The sequence below is a fragment of the Lytechinus variegatus genome, chromosome 10, assembly GCF_018143015.1.
Source record: "Lytechinus variegatus isolate NC3 chromosome 10, Lvar_3.0, whole genome shotgun sequence".
NCBI lineage: Eukaryota > Metazoa > Echinodermata > Echinoidea > Temnopleuroida > Toxopneustidae > Lytechinus > Lytechinus variegatus.
In genome coordinates, this window is record NC_054749.1 from 32,138,814 (window position 1) to 32,155,015 (window position 16,202).

Genomic DNA, 16,202 nt, shown 5'->3' on the forward strand with positions numbered 1-16,202 from the left:
GAATCCTTTGGCACATAATTTTCATTTAAATACAAACAGACACGTTGGTGGCCATTTCATTGGATTCTGTACGAACTCATTTTGAAATCGTTACCACAACTGGCATTTATCTTTAAAGAACCAGTATTAGGGTCTTCTTTCTACTTCTGGAAAGGATTTACATCCATAAGATAAGATCTCTACAGCAATTGGTACACAGGACACCAGCTTGTCGAAGCACCACTGGCAATAACAACAATATACAGATCAACAGTGATTTTAATAATGAATGCTGAGTTAATAACGTTCTTTGAGTTAAAAAATGCAGTTAACCTTTCCTTATCCATATACATGGAGTACCACTATGGTGGTCTAAATGTCAAAAGTTCTACAAAACTACTTCAATAATGCTGAAATAAATTCATCATTCCCCATAACAATTGACATCAAGTCGTGGTGCCAAGATCTATGGGCTTGAAGTGCTGGTCATATTTGTTTGAGCCTCACCCAGACCCGCTAATCCATCACGTCCAGGATTGTTCTTTGACGATCTGTTAAGAATGTTGGCAAAGATCACACCCTCTCTATACCTACAATTGTTCGGACATGACATCACGACTCTGATGACCAGATGAAGTCATGATTGTGATTCTACACAGCAAATACTGTGGTGTTAACCAGTGTGCATAGAGGACCACACCAGTTAATTTTACACCGGTGTTAAATTGACAGTGTTAGTTTAACACCTATAGGTGTTATTACAACACCTTTTGTTGTTACATGTACACTATTTGTTGTTATGTGCAATCTCTAGGGTGTAATTTTTACACCTGTGGGTGTGGTCCTCTATGAACACCTACTGGTGTCAGTTTTAACACCACAGTTTTTACAGTGTATTGAAAGGGATTGTGACTTTTTGATGTGCTTTTTCATTGTAGACAAAGGTGAAATGCTCCCGGGGGGGCACTCAGTACATAATGCATAGTGGGTATGTGCCGCGGAGGGGACCCCCATTTTTACACTCAAATTTCCGTTCCAAGGCATAGCATTTTTGCCTTGTTGAGAAAAAGAACACAGAAAGCCGCTCCAAGGCATAGCATTTTCTTCTTATCGAGAAAAAAGAAGAGAGAAATCCGCTCCAAAGCTTCGCATATTTTTCGTTACGCCGCTCCGATCGCGTTGAATGAGCTGCAATTTTGGTGAAAAGCGGCCGCAGAGCTCCCCGGCGGAGGCCGCGCTAGCTGCATCATGCACGCATGACCGCTCCGTAGGGAGGCATACGCGCTCACACGCTGGCGATCCGTTCCAAGGACCCCCGTTTTCACAAACATTTGTCGTTCCGAAGTCCGTTCCGAGGACCCTCCTTTTTACAATAAGCCCGCTCCAAGGCCCCCGTTTTTTGTCTCGCCCGCGGCACACCCCCACCACTTTTTTGGTCGAGTCCCCCCCCCGGGGAAATGCTTTGTTGTAGCCGTTTTGCAAAATGTACAATTGTAGACCAAGTAAATAAATCTATAACAGTAGAAAGAGTTTGGTTTATTATCATAGCTTATTGGATGAAACATGCATCAAAGCTCACTTATATTGGAGGAAACCTGCATCGCAGCTATTGAAAAGTCTTTACAAAAAAGTATACAAATATACAGCTTCACAATTAAAAAACACTAACAATAATACAAAAATAAATTGGATATCATTATCAATTAATAAAGAACACAAATTAAGAGTTATATTAAAAGAACACAATAATCAACGAATAAAATTAGAATTAGCAATGAAGACGTATCTGTAGTTAAAGTGGTAGCAGGAGTAGCAGATTTAGTAGTTTTAGTAGAAGTAGTAGTAGTTTTAGTAGTGTAGTAGAAGTAGTAGTAGTAGTAGTAGTATATTGTAGTAGAAGTAGTAGTAGTAGTATAAGTAGTAGTAGAAGTAGAAGTAGTAGTAGTAGTAGGAGTAGAAGTAGTAGTAGAAGTAGTAGTAGAAGTAGAAGTAGGAGTAGTAGTAGGAGTAGAAGTAGTAGTAGTAGTAGAAGTAGAAGTAGAAGTAGAAGTAGAAGTAGAAGAAGTAGGAGCTGTAGTTGTAGTAGTTGTAGTAGTAGTAGTAGTAGTAGCAGTAGTAGTAGTAATAGTAGTAGTAGTAGTAGTATTAATAGTAGAAGTATATGTAGTATGTATCTATATTTAAACACACAATTTTTTTGGGGGGGCGAGATTAGAAAAGAAACAAAAACATCATGATTAATATCGACTACATTCATGTAGCTTTAACACTGCAGTATTACCTTCAACAGTTTTCATTGTTAAATCTATGGCAAATCAAAATGTAACACAAGACAAGTATACACTGTACATCCAAGCAACAAAATTTACCAATCAACGAATCAGGACAAAAATTGCTTTGTCAAATGTGTATATGTTCTATATCATGATGCAATCTTCCACTTCCCTGACATAACAAACTCAAGCAAATGAAGCTCCTAATTGACAAAAAGAAGATGAACTCCAAAATTTAAATTACATAATCAAATTTACCTTGCAGCAGCACATACTAATATTTTCTATAATCAACACTTCCAATCTTTTCTCTTGGGGAAATTGAAGTAAATATCTGAATCTGACACAGAGTATGAGTCAAATCTATTCAATAGCAACCACTAGGTACAGAATGACCACCTGTCTACAAAGACCAAAAATTATGTTTCCTTGAAATAATAGTCCATATCACACCACGTATTTAGAGCAACATGTCGTATTCTTTTTTTCTCTTTAGGTGGTCTGTATATACAGGTTTCACACATTGACATTAGAAATTCCTAAATACTAAGGTTGTATCAATCAATCCAAATGTGGATGTAAAAATTGCAGAAACTAGTTAAACCATTTTTATTCAGAGTCACACACCTACCACTTATAAATCTACAATTAACACACAGCTATGATCAAACCAAAACACAAGCAGTATGAATGTCTGTGCTCAGCAAAGCAGTCAATGAGATTTTTGCCACAATCAAATTTACCTAGCAGCAGCACCACACACAGATCCCAATCTAATTACCCAACAATAACCCTTTATGTATGCCCAATTAGGTGATAATTGACGCAATTCATACTCACTTTTAATCAATTCACCAACTATAGCCAGATTAATTATATCCCAGTCAAGTCACCAGAATGCCATCCACATCTCCTATTTCAGTAAATCAGTATCATGTAAAATTGTTTTGTTTCTCACTCAGGCTCCTGCCGAAAAGTCTTTTATAGAAATGACGATGTCACGTTCATGTGGGTCCTCCTGTGATGACGGACTGTGATATGTATTTAAACCCTTTTTTCTGCAGCCCCTAATGAACGAATAACAGTAGGCCCCATGCAAACAGACTTGCCAAAGATTAAACACAAGCAGCCCACTAAGTACACACTCGAATCAACTTAAATTACAGAACAAACTCTGATATGGGGTAGACGTCATGTGCAACACTGCCCTCTATCATGCAGATCTGACCATGGCTGTTTGGTATGAAATCAAGTGTGCTCTCGTATCACTGAAAACTTGACCCGATTACAAAATATTAGATAAATAAACCATCATGATAATAACTATTAAATAACAAATGGTCATTAGCAAGATATACGTGAACTGTACTTACAAAGTGTACATATATTATTACTTCAGGTTAGTGCTCCCGTGATCACCTTAATAAGGAATGGACTTGACATTGATTTGTATTCAATGAAGCTCTTTTAATTTGTTTGCATTGATAATAAGGCTCATTCAGCTGTTGCGGTAATATATTCTTTATGACTTGTGTGAACGTTTACATCTAATCACTGCAGCAATTCTAGAAAGTTGTCAAGGTACCATAAAAAAAATTGTTACATTCACATGCTGTGCCTGTGTCTATATAGTCAGAAAATATGTTTTGATTACATCAAGATTTGATATTTCATTTCTTATCATCAAGAATATTGGAGTTAGTTTATGAGCAATTCCACAAAATATGTATATCCGACCCTCTATATGTGGGGCCTTCTTTTCTATCTCTGATTTCTGGTTCTTTTGTAATGTTCTCAAAGGACCATGACTTGGTGAGTTTATAAAGTGAAGACCTGAGAAAAATGGGGGTTGGATGTACAAAAAGGTTGATCATTTCATGGAATTGCCCTTGGTGTCATGCGTGTAAAACATTCCCCATAGACTGTTAAAATGGCACTTTTGAAAAATTCATAAAAAATAAATGTGAAATTAGAGGGTGGAATGTTTACTACCATTGGATAGGATATATATCTGACATTCCATATTTGACCAGGAAAGGGTACCATAGCCAGCTCATTTTAAAAATAAATTGCCATTTATGAAGATAACTGAATGGATCGAATTCACCAACTGAAACAGTAAAATAGCACTAATTAGTTCGCCAGTCAAAAATAGTTCCAAGTCACTTATTTATCTTCCTAATTTGGGCGAAGGAAGTTCAGTAGTTACCATTTCTAGAATCAGTGTTAAATTTTGAATCATATTCATACATTTTTGTCAATCAGCAACATCAAATTGAAACAAATTTGAATGGGTTGGGTAGAACAAATATCTTTAGCCCTCCTGATGTAATTAGGCTCGTGGCACCCCTTATGCATAAAATCACATGTAAAGTGTTGGGTATTCCCATTGTTTGTTGTCAAAGGATGCAATAAAATACAGACAGAGTGTACTTTGGATAAGGACACAGAGGGTAATCACTGGAATGGACATAGAGGGCGTCAAACGAAAATGACTTCAGTATTAGTTCTAGTACCTTTATAAATTCCAAATGTTTCAAAATTCAAAAGTCTCAACATGAGACTGGAAATAGTATGGAGAGTTAAATCTGTTTAAATGTGGAAAATGAGAAGTACATGAAATTCAACACTGCAAATATTAAAATAGGCCTTGTCACATTGTATGGTTAATGCAATATTGATACATCTTGCTCCTGGGAGTCCACATTTTGTCAAATGTAACTTCTATTATTCAAGAAACTGAGAGAAGTGTAAACTTGGTATTTAAAGTCTTTGTCTCTATGCATGGAATGAATGTTGTGTATCTATACACTGCAAAAACTCAGGTGTTGATTTAACACCAGCCCAAAATCTATATATGTCAACACCAGAGAAGTATTGAAACAACACCAGTTTGGTATTAAACCGATGCTGTTTTAATACTAATTGGTGTTGTATAAACATCAACATGTATCTGGTGTTAGGCCAAAACGAAACTGGTGTTGTTTAACACTTCTCTTGTGTGGACATATATAGATTGCGGGCTGGTGTTAAATCAACACCAGAGTTTTTGTTTCTGAAATAATAAAAGTTACATTTGACAATAAGTGGACACCCAGGAGTAAGGTGTATCAATACTGTATTAACCGGAGGAACTGGAATTTTTTATCATCATGGCGATCATCCATCACGTAATTATGGAAATCATCACATACTCATTATTGCTCTCTTAATACCACTAACATGTACATTATCATTGCAAAAGTACAGAAAAATATATTATTTCCCATTGATAAGATTATATAATCAGGAATCAAGTGGAGCGCCTCTGTCAGTCTCACCTGCGTTACGCGATACAATACAGCAGAAGTGCTGACTTTGAAAAGTACTACAAAATAACTATTCACAAAAATGTCACTCAAATAATGATACTACGTTCATTGACCCTAAATGACATTTGATCTTGATCATGTGACCTAAGACTTGTCAGTGATACCGATTACCCTATGTCCACAATTCATAAACTATATCCATAAACTTTGAAAGTTATGACAGCTATTTAATAATTACTCCCCCCATCTTGGCCAAAGTTCATTGACCCTAAATGCCCTTTGACCTTGGTCATGTGACTTGAAACTCAATCAGGATGTTCAGTCATATTTGATTACCCTTATGGCCAAGCTTCATGAACTAGGTCCACATACTTTCTAAGTTATGCTGTCATTTAAAAACAAGTGGAATGCCTCTGGCCGTCTCACCTGCATCACGCGGTTCAATATAGCAGCAGTGCTGACTTTGAATACTACTCTAACTCGCACAAGATGTTCAGTGATACATGGTTACTCTTATTTCCCTTTTTTATGAACTAGACCAATAAACTTACAGAGATATGATGGTTATTCAACAAAAAAACCCAACATGGCCAAAGTTCATTGACCTTACATGACCTTTGACCTTGATCATGTGACCTGAAACTGGAACAGGATGTTCAGTGATACTTGATTACTCTTATGTACAAGTTTCATGAATCAGATCCATAAACTTTCAAAATTATGATGGTAATTCAACAGATACACCCAATTCGGCCAAAGTTCATTGACCTTTGACCTTGGTCATGTGACCTGAAACGCGCACAGGATGTTCAGTGATACTTGATTACTCTAATGTCCAAGTTTAATGAACTAGACCAATAAACTTTCAAAGTTATGATGGTAATTCAACAGATACCCCCGATTCGGCCAAAGTTCATTGACCCAAAATGACCTTTGACCTTAATCATGAGACCTGAAACTTGCACAAAATTTTCAGTGATGCTTGATTACTATTATGTCCAAGTTTCATGAATCAGATCCATAAACTTTCAAAGTTATGATGGGAATTCAACAGATATCCCCAATTCGGCCAAAGTTCATTGACCCTAAATGACCTTTGACCTTGGTCATGTGACGTGAAACTCATGCAGGATGTTCAGTGATACTTGATTAACCTTATGTCTAAGTTTCATGAACTAGGTCCATATATTTTCTAAGTTATGATGACATTTCAAAAACTTAACCTCAGGTTAAGATTTCGATGTTGATTCCTCCAACATGGTCTAAGTTCATTGACCCTAAATGACCTTTGACCTTGGTCATGTGACATGAAACTCTGATAGGATGTTCAGTAATACTTGATTAACCTTATGGCCAAGTTTTATTAACTAGGTCCATATACTTTCTAAGTTATGACATCATTTCAAAAACTTAACCTCAGGTTAAGATTTGATGTTGACGCCGCCGCCGCCGCCGTCACCGTCGCCGTCGGAAAAGCGGCGCCTATAGTCTCACTTTGCTTCGCAGGTGAGACAAAAATGAGCCGTTTTATTAATCAAAATAATGACAAATAGAGTGTTATTTACTATGGTATTACGATGAGTGTGTAGCTAGTGTACTGCCATACTTAATATAGAATTCTGGCTATAATGCAATGTTAAAGGATACCAAAATACAAGGAGAAATACTACTACTACTAATACTGATCTTATCAGAAAGAATAAAATGAGAGGAGCAATACGAAATTTGTTTTATCAAAATCGGCTATAGAATAAGCGAGTTATGGAAGTTTGAAAACTCTTGTTGTACTTTCTATGGGGATCCTCAAATTGGCAAACATGCTTCAAAATGGCTGATTATGTGGACAGCTCTCCATTTGTTTTGTACACAAATTTTCAGATTTTCCTCATTATCTTCCAAATTGCATCTTGCCTCCGTCTGAGCACAACATATATCATGAGAATATATAATTCACAACGCATATGTCAAGGTCAGGAGGAGATGAGGAGATGTGAAATATGTGAAATAAAGGGGAAAATCTGAAAAAAATATCTCAATGACTCAAGTTCAATTTTGCAGACATGCCCCTTCATCAATGCCACTTACACGAGTACAAGGTTAGTATGCTATACGGTACTAACCTGGCACTGAGTCGCACACCCAACCGTGTTTGGCCCGGGATATCTATGTAGTCAGCAAACATCGCTTCATTACAGAAGTAATATTTGCTGAAACTCATTCTCCCTATTCACCGGGGCTCTTCCAGGTGAGTACCCATACCATTGTAATTTTTGTTAAAAATTTATAAATCAAAATCATACGAAAAAGAGCAAATTTGCTTATCTCGGCCTAGAAAGTGGTTTTGCATGTCTCTTCCAAGGAAATAGAAGGAGCTCTCTACTAAAATTCACAGCCTTGAAATTCATTGTTTGCGCAATTACTATGACTATGCGATAAAATATGGGCACCAATAAATGCAATATACCTTCGAAAACATACCATTGGTGATAACACTTTTTTAAAATCATTTAAAGCGACGACAAATCTTTAAAAAATAGAAAAATTCTATGTGCCTTTGTTTGTTGTCAACAAACGGTATACCCAAGTCTATACAATGGAAAGATTGAACACTTCACCAACTCGCGCATCACTTTGCATCGATTTGCGTAAATTAACTTGAGTGCCTCGTCTTTCCCATGTGGCGTCTTTGACATGAATCTCAATTGCGCGCACCAGCAGTCTCGATGGGTATAGGGCGGTCGTAGGGAGTGCATGCTGGTGAATGGTCAGAAGCCATTCCTCGGGGATGTCAATGCCATTATCCCTGTTGTTAACATTATTCGGATGTAGGCGGATTTAGATAGCCTACATACATAGCCTGCATGCGCCCCCTACGACCGCCCGATACTCATCCAGACCGCCGGTAACTGATGGGATTTCCCTGATGTCCGCATGGCGCCCAGCGATCGTACCGTCCATGGCTTCTGATTGGTCGGTTGCTCCGACCAATCATTAGCGCGGCGGTTCCGGCACCAACGGAACACAGATAACGGTATAGAGCGCACGCAGCAATTGTCCACCTAATTGCCTGACAAAGACTAGCATGTGCAGTCAAAACGTCACAATTTCAGTTTGCCACATCATGAGACAACAGATAGTTTCCTTTACCGATACTGCAGTACGGTACCACAATGATTAACATCTTCCGTACTATACAACCTAATTTCATATAATAAAATACAAAAAAAGAACAAGTGGGGATATGACATCATCACACCTTATTCATAAATATTCATAAAGAAATGCCTAGAACTTACACCAGAATAATGCAAATCTTTAAATTTCAATAACTTTGTTATTTGTTATCCAATTTTGATCAAACTTTCATTGCATTTTGCTCTGTGAATTTTTATTTTTAATTGAGATATAAATATTTCCAGCCTGGACCATCCTTTTATTAATGACAAGACACGTTGTTAATGATAATGTCAAACATGGGTGTCAATCACGGGGGGGGGGGGGGGGGATGTGGGGATATATCCTCCCCAATATTTCAAGGGGGGATGGCCTGTATTATCATCCCCCCAATAATTTAGGGTAGAAAAATTATAAGAACTAGCAGCAATTACCCGTGGCAGCACAGGGGGTAGGAGTCATTTTTCTTTATCAAGTGTGTGTGTGGGGGGGGGGGTGACAATCTTGTATGTACAGCTAGACTGCCTATTCACACTAAAAGCCAAGCAGTTTATTGATGGAATATATTTAGACAACTGATTCATAGCGGACTTCTCTTTCAATATAGATAGGAGGTTCAATTAAGTTAAGCATCTTGGGTTGAACTGGAGGAAGAACTTCAATAATCATTACAGAGTGAAATCCAAATCTAACTATAAAATGGAAAAATGTTTTAGAACACGGTGTATTCAGTAAGCAGTCAAGAGGCAATTATTGTAATATAGAAATGTTATGATTACATGTATTGGGTCAGAAATAAATATGTAAGTACATTGCACATGTACCTTACAATGTACATTAGACTGCGGTTGTTTGTACTTTTTAAATTAAAGGTTGCTCAATCATATATAAGTATGGCAGGATGTCGAAAAGAAGTGAGAGTGAGAGAAGGGGGGTGATAAAATGAGTGAGACAGTCTGTAAAATCATTTTACCAATGCTTGTTTATTACGATCACACTACATTAGTATTTTGTTAATCACACAGAAATAAAGTTTAACATATGAATTGGCGAACATAATACTAAATATAGTTCATTTATATTTGTAAATGAATTTTAGAGACATTAATTTTGTTGAATGTGTGTAGCAAAGAAAGAAAATGCCAGTGTTACCAATGTTCCGAAGAAAATCTGATCAATTTTGCCCTTAGATAAAAGGGTTAATAGCAAATCTATTAAGAAATTTTTAATTTTGGGTTTTGGAACTTAGCACTGAGTTGATTATCAGACTCAACCAAACAACTTCATCACATGTTGGAATTTAGATTTACTGCGGCATTAATCATTCAATATAAATATTATGTCTTACGTCAAAATACTAACCATGCACTGAACTGTGTGCAACAGAGCACTGGCACAGCTTGGCCTTGGAGCATTGAGTGGCAGGTAGCTGAATCTGTTAAAATACAGGATTAAATATAAAGGATGTTTTAATGAAACTGGGCAGAAACATTAGATCTAGACCCTTACCCCCAGCATATAGGCGCCTGAAGTGGGGGGGGGGGCTGGGCAGTCGCCCCCCAAAACAAAACAGTGGGGGGCAAAACATATTTTCGCCCGCCCCCCCCAAAAAAAAAAAGTAGTAGTAATAGTATCATTGTTATTATTATTAAAAGTAGTAGTTGTAATAGTGTATATGTAAAGTGTTCAAACTCTTACTTTACCTCACAGGTTTTTATGTTTAATAGAAAGAATTGTATTTTGTTAATCACACAGAAATAAAGTTTTACATATGAATTGGCAAACATAATGTTTAAATATAGTTAATTTATTTGTAAATGAATTTTAGAGACATTAATTTTATTGAATGTGTGTCGCAAAAAAAGAAAAAATGCCAGTGTTGCCAATTTGCAGAAGAAAATCTGATCAAATTTGCCTTTAAATAAAAGGGTTAATAGGAAATCTATTTAAGACAATTTTAATTTTGGGTTTTGGAACTTAGCACTGAGTTGATTTTCTGACTCAACCAAACAACTTCATCACATGTTGGAATTTAGATTTACTGCGGCATCAATCATTCAATATAAATATTACATTTTACGTCAAAATACTAACCATGCACTGAACTGTGTACAACAGAGCACTGGCACAGTTTGATTTTGGAGCGTTGAGTAGCAGGTAGCTGAATCTGTTAAAATACAGGATTAAAATGTTTTACAGGGGTCGCGGAACTGGAGGGGGGGGGCTCAGCCCCCCCCAATTTTTTTCCAAATAACCGTGTACAAAAACGCAAAAATGACCATGCGATTGTGATTTTTAGCATGGTCAGCCCCCCCCCCCGTTCATACTTTGAAAACCGTTCCGCGGCCCCTGTTTTAATGAAACTAGGTAGGTAGGTCATTGGATTGACCTAATTATCAAGAAAAGGTAACCTTCTCAAAGATTCATCATGAAGGTTTTATCTCCCGATTTCACTGATGTTGACATAGATTCTAGGCCTACAAATAATCTCACTTCATTCTCACCTGATCAGCAAGCAGGTGACAGTGAAGTGAGAATATTGTTTGTATGTCAAAGAAATCGGGAGATAAAACCTTTGTGATGAAGTTTTGCAACATGTACCATCACAAGAAATACACATTGCTTGTGAGTTGTGTAACGCGTTTGCGATTGCTGCTGGGCTGCTGCATAGAGTACAAGTGCAAGTGACGCGTGTAGCGGTATCCTCAGCGGGGCATGCATGCTTTGTATTTCGCTGACCCGAGAGAGGTAAAAGGGACTGGGAACTTTGAAGCTATACTCAGGGCTGCAAAAAGGAATGCCAAAAAGTTACGAATTGTAAAAAGACTGTAAATAATGCGACCAAAATACCACAAACAACCCCCCCTCATGACAATCTGTGAACAATTTAACCATGTTTAGAAAAAAATCCAGCTCCATTGAGTGGAAAACCACGGAGAAAAGCTGCTTCAAACAAACGGAAGGACACACAAGATTAGCCAAATTATAGTAAGGATGATGTTGAAAAAATGAAAAGTTTGATCATGATTGTTATAGTGATGATTATAGTATGCCATCAATCAGTTTGTTTCCCTCGCAATTTGTGTATATTGTTATTAAATAAAAAGCTTCTTTTCCAGGACTTTTCAACAGATGGGTGGAGGTTCAAGATGAAAAAGAATGAAATGTTTATATGTATATGATATTTTTTAACACATGACATAAAAGGACCCCGACGAAAAACAACTTTTGTTGATAGGGTGTTCCATCCCACCAGTGGTGAATAAATTAATTTTTTTTTCGGAGCTCCATGACTCAACCGCGCCTCAACTGCGTTGCAATGTGCCGCACCCATCGTGCAATCCTGGACAATCTGAACATACAGGAACTCTGCGAGGAATTTGCAATGAGGTCTGACATGAGGCGGAAAGATTTTCTGACATTATTGAGACTACCTGAAATAGATGTTGTTCTATTTCAAACTTTTTCTTATTCATTCCCAGAAAGTTCAAAGAAAAAGAAAAATATCTTTGCGTTTCTATAGAGTATAGGCTAATAACTTAATTTATTTGCCTGGTTATACACTTTACAGATGTATGTCATGGTATCATTGTTATATATGAAGTTCGGCATTCAGTAAACCTTTGAGCAAGAAAATATACCAAAAGGAAGATGTGCACAAAACGAAAGTCACCCCTACTTGTATATATCCAAATACCTTGACTTGAACGATAAGTTTTGGTCAATAATATTTTTGCATGAGAGCGTTGATGTCCTCATTACCTATCTATCTGGAAATGAGGTGCCTATAGTCATGAAAGAGTGAGCCCATATCAAATGCAAAACTTTCACTTTTAAAAAATATTAAACATTTTATCATGTGATCCCATCAGATACCTTTCATGAAAATATCGAGGTTCAATGAGCTCAATATAATATATTTTTATTATTTTTTAATAAGTGAAATCAATTAATGGTTTCAAAAAGAATAATCATTCATTTCTCTCTAATATCTTCGGATATGAACATGGGATGTGAACATCGGATGTTTTTTTTCTCCATGTTATTCTTGTTATTGTTATGGACTTGAATAACTAAACTTGATATATTTTTTCTTATTTTGGCAAAAAGAAATCTCTTTTGAGTTTAGAAAGGGATGAGTTTTGCATTCTATATGAGCACACTCATGCGGTACATAAATTTCATTTTAACACATATATTAGCTAACATTACACACTGATGGTTCAAGAAAACGTTGGAGAAATATCATAACATGACAGTTGAGTTTTTATTGTTTTTATGTTTGATTTTGTTTCATGCACTTATAAAGCATTTAAAACATGTTAAAATCCAGGGTTAACATCGTCTAAGGAATGATGGTAAGCCCGATGGCGTACGAGAAGCCACATAGTTTGTAATTTGTGCTATAGTCTTTAATTTGTCCGAATCTGCATTTTATCATCATGCATTAAGAAGAAAAAAGATCGGTCTGGTTAGATTTAAGAGAGAAATTGAATACACCCTGTACATCATGCTCAATAAACAAATCACTTTGTACATGGTCCAGACAATTTTTCGTCATTTTTTCTTTCGTATGTTTTTAGAATAGGCTTACTTGTAACACAAGTTGAATTTTCCAAAAAATATATATATATATATAAGTACGGTACAGTACACTGCAACAATGAAGGAATTTCCAAGAACACCATGCATATCAACCACTCCCAAATGTCCTAACTTGTGATTTTAGTGGGGGTAATGTTGAAAGATCCCCATCCACAAGAACATTTACATCAATCATCACCTTGTTCATTGAATGAGTGCCCCCAACCAACAATACCGATCGCCACCCATGCATGATGTCAATGACATTAACATCATCATCCATCCCTCGTTCAAGAATCATGCTCACATTATATTTTATAGAGACGCGACTCGTGAGTTTTAGACATAAAGAATCTACCACTAAACATAGAAACATTACAGGTGGGACTACGTGTTGTCATAAATCAGACTCGTCTCTAAGGTACGGTAACTCTTGCCTGGACTTGCTCACGCGATGTCAGTATTGGCTACTGGCCCCTATCAATAATAGTATTTGGGTAGAAATTAAATGAAAGGACAGCATTTCCAGTAATATGTGAATGCATAATTAAGAAGTGGACTCACCGAATGCACATCGTTCTTTTAATCACTGCATGATCGTCTCCGTCATTGTTAATTCCACCGGCAAATAATTAAAGAACGGCTCTCCATTCAATGCATACCGGTGCACGGTATACCGTATACATAGAGTATACATTTCTATAACCGTATATCACCAGAGAGAGCGATATTATGTATACGATACGGTACGGTATTTGCACCCATGCTGTGCATCTCACGCAACAGGTGCACAGGCTATCAGTCCACATCTACCGTAGACGCGACGAGTTGCTAGTACAGCGATATGTGTGGATTTAGTTTATAACGACGCGTCATTTATCACAATGATACATTAACATTAATCAGACAAGAATGGGGTAAGACATTTTGGATTCAACCCGCAATTTATCAAGATTATCATTAATGTGAATCAAGATCTGACGTGATAAGAGAGAGAGAGGGGGGGGGGTAATTATTATGTATATTTGGGAGAAAAACTTGATTGGGGAGTAACAGTTGATTAAAGGTGAGAGGTGCATAGCTTGCAAGGCCTTGACCAAAAGATTCAGTTTCTACACTGGCTGCAATCACGGTACATAATGTCAGAAACTGCTAAATAAATTCCCGGAAAAGACGGTTATTCCCGTCTTGTTGGGCCTAGAGAAATGGAAAGGAATTAAGTTAACTGGCAGATAGACAACAAAAACAAGAAGGGGCCAGGGGAGGGAAGATCGTGATTAGTATAAAAATTGATGGATGATTGTTTATTTCGTATCCTCTTTTCATTTCCCCCTGTTTTCATAAGTTCTTTTATCTTTACTGATGATATGCCCTCAACATAAAGGAAATCAAGACAATAACTTTGACTTTAAAAAAATATTGTTCAAGTAGTGTAGGGTTTAAAAACTGCTGCTACCAATCGTAGGGTTTAAAAACTGCTGCCACCAGTTGTAGGGTTTAAAACTAAACACATACTTGATGAGAATGTAAACTGATCAGGTATTGTTTAGGATTTAAACAAAACGTTTCAAATTTAAAGAGAAACGTTCAATTCTAATATTTATCACTTAAAAACCTGAATATTGCAATTTAAATCATTAAAACGTTTGTTGAAACTCTCTTCACAATCTTAACCGTACGGTAATATAGTAAATTAAGCTGTATACATTCTTCACATGTTTTACCGTGTATTGAAATATTTAAGAGGGCCTGCTATGCAAAAGACAATACGTACAATCATGATAATAAACGATGATAAAGTCAATGATAATGATGATAATAATAATAAAATCAATGGAAATAAAAACAACAGAATGGCAAGGAAATTAAGTCATAATCAATCATAACAACACTGAGAATGATGATACCCCCTCCCCCCAAAAAAATAAATAAATGAAAAATAATAATAATCTTATTTTGGCTGGTTACTATGTTCATAGTAATTTAGTATAACTATAGTTACAAGACAGGGAAGTGACAACAAGTAAGATGACGATATTTTTTTTCTAAATTCAATCACAGGTAATATAATGTAATGTTAAGTTATAAAACGCAGACTTGTATTGCTTTCATATACCTTTCTTTCTACTCTCTCCACCGGTTTTTCCCTTTTCTTCCCATTTCTTCTCTCTTTAGGCCTATCTCTTTCTCTTCGCTTTTGAAAAATGGGTAAGGTGGCCCTATATACATATGCCAGCAATTGTTGTACCAGTTTGTTGGCTTAGTTGGTAGTCGGTAGAGGTTCAGTTCAAAATGGTTTATTGAGATAAATACTTCCATCGCAGCACAGAGCCGAGTAACAAAAAAATAAAAGATTGAAATCAAAAGAAATTAGCAAAGTGTGGAATATAACACAACAAAAACATAACACATTAAAACAACAAATATGGTACATAACATAAGATAAACAAAAATGATCACAGACACAATGTGTTCACTTATACGACATTAACGTCAGTATCAAATTTAAATTTTCCCTTTATCGGGATCGGCCAGAATATGATAAAAAGAGAATTCATCGAAAGACATTAAAATTTATTACTACTCGTATATGAATATGTCAACATTTTACAAATGGTGTATCTACATTTCTGCTCAAACCGTCGGTTTTAAGAATTACCAAAGCTGTTGTGCATGTATATATAACTTCTCACATTTTCATATATATAGAACGATATCATATTCCGCGTGTTGGATACAAATGAGACAAAAGAGGTAATGCATTTGGTTCCAACAAAAAGTTTATTTTCATTTATGGCTATTGATTGCGTGTATTTCAAAATCAAAATTAACCAAAACCTTGTTTAGAATCTGCAAGAAATTGGACAACACTTGTATTATA

General features: G+C 36.3%; 1 protein-coding gene across 8 annotated transcripts in view; it reads right to left on the reverse strand.

Moving 5' to 3' along the window:
* LOC121422279 (unconventional myosin-XV-like) overlaps positions 1–14,174 on the reverse strand; it is an 80,533-nt gene extending 66,359 nt beyond the window's left edge. For 5 of the 8 annotated variants that reach the window (XM_041617211.1, XM_041617208.1, XM_041617210.1 and 2 more), the window contains exon 1: positions 3,093–3,374. The gene's annotated coding sequence lies outside the window, so the exon portion shown is untranslated. Of the gene's footprint in view, positions 1–3,092; positions 3,375–10,099; positions 10,173–10,831; positions 10,905–13,885 lie in introns of those variants that run through there. The other 3 variants (XM_041617205.1, XM_041617206.1, XM_041617204.1) reach the window with 3 other exon arrangements.
* Positions 14,175–16,202: the final 2,028 nt, after the last annotated feature.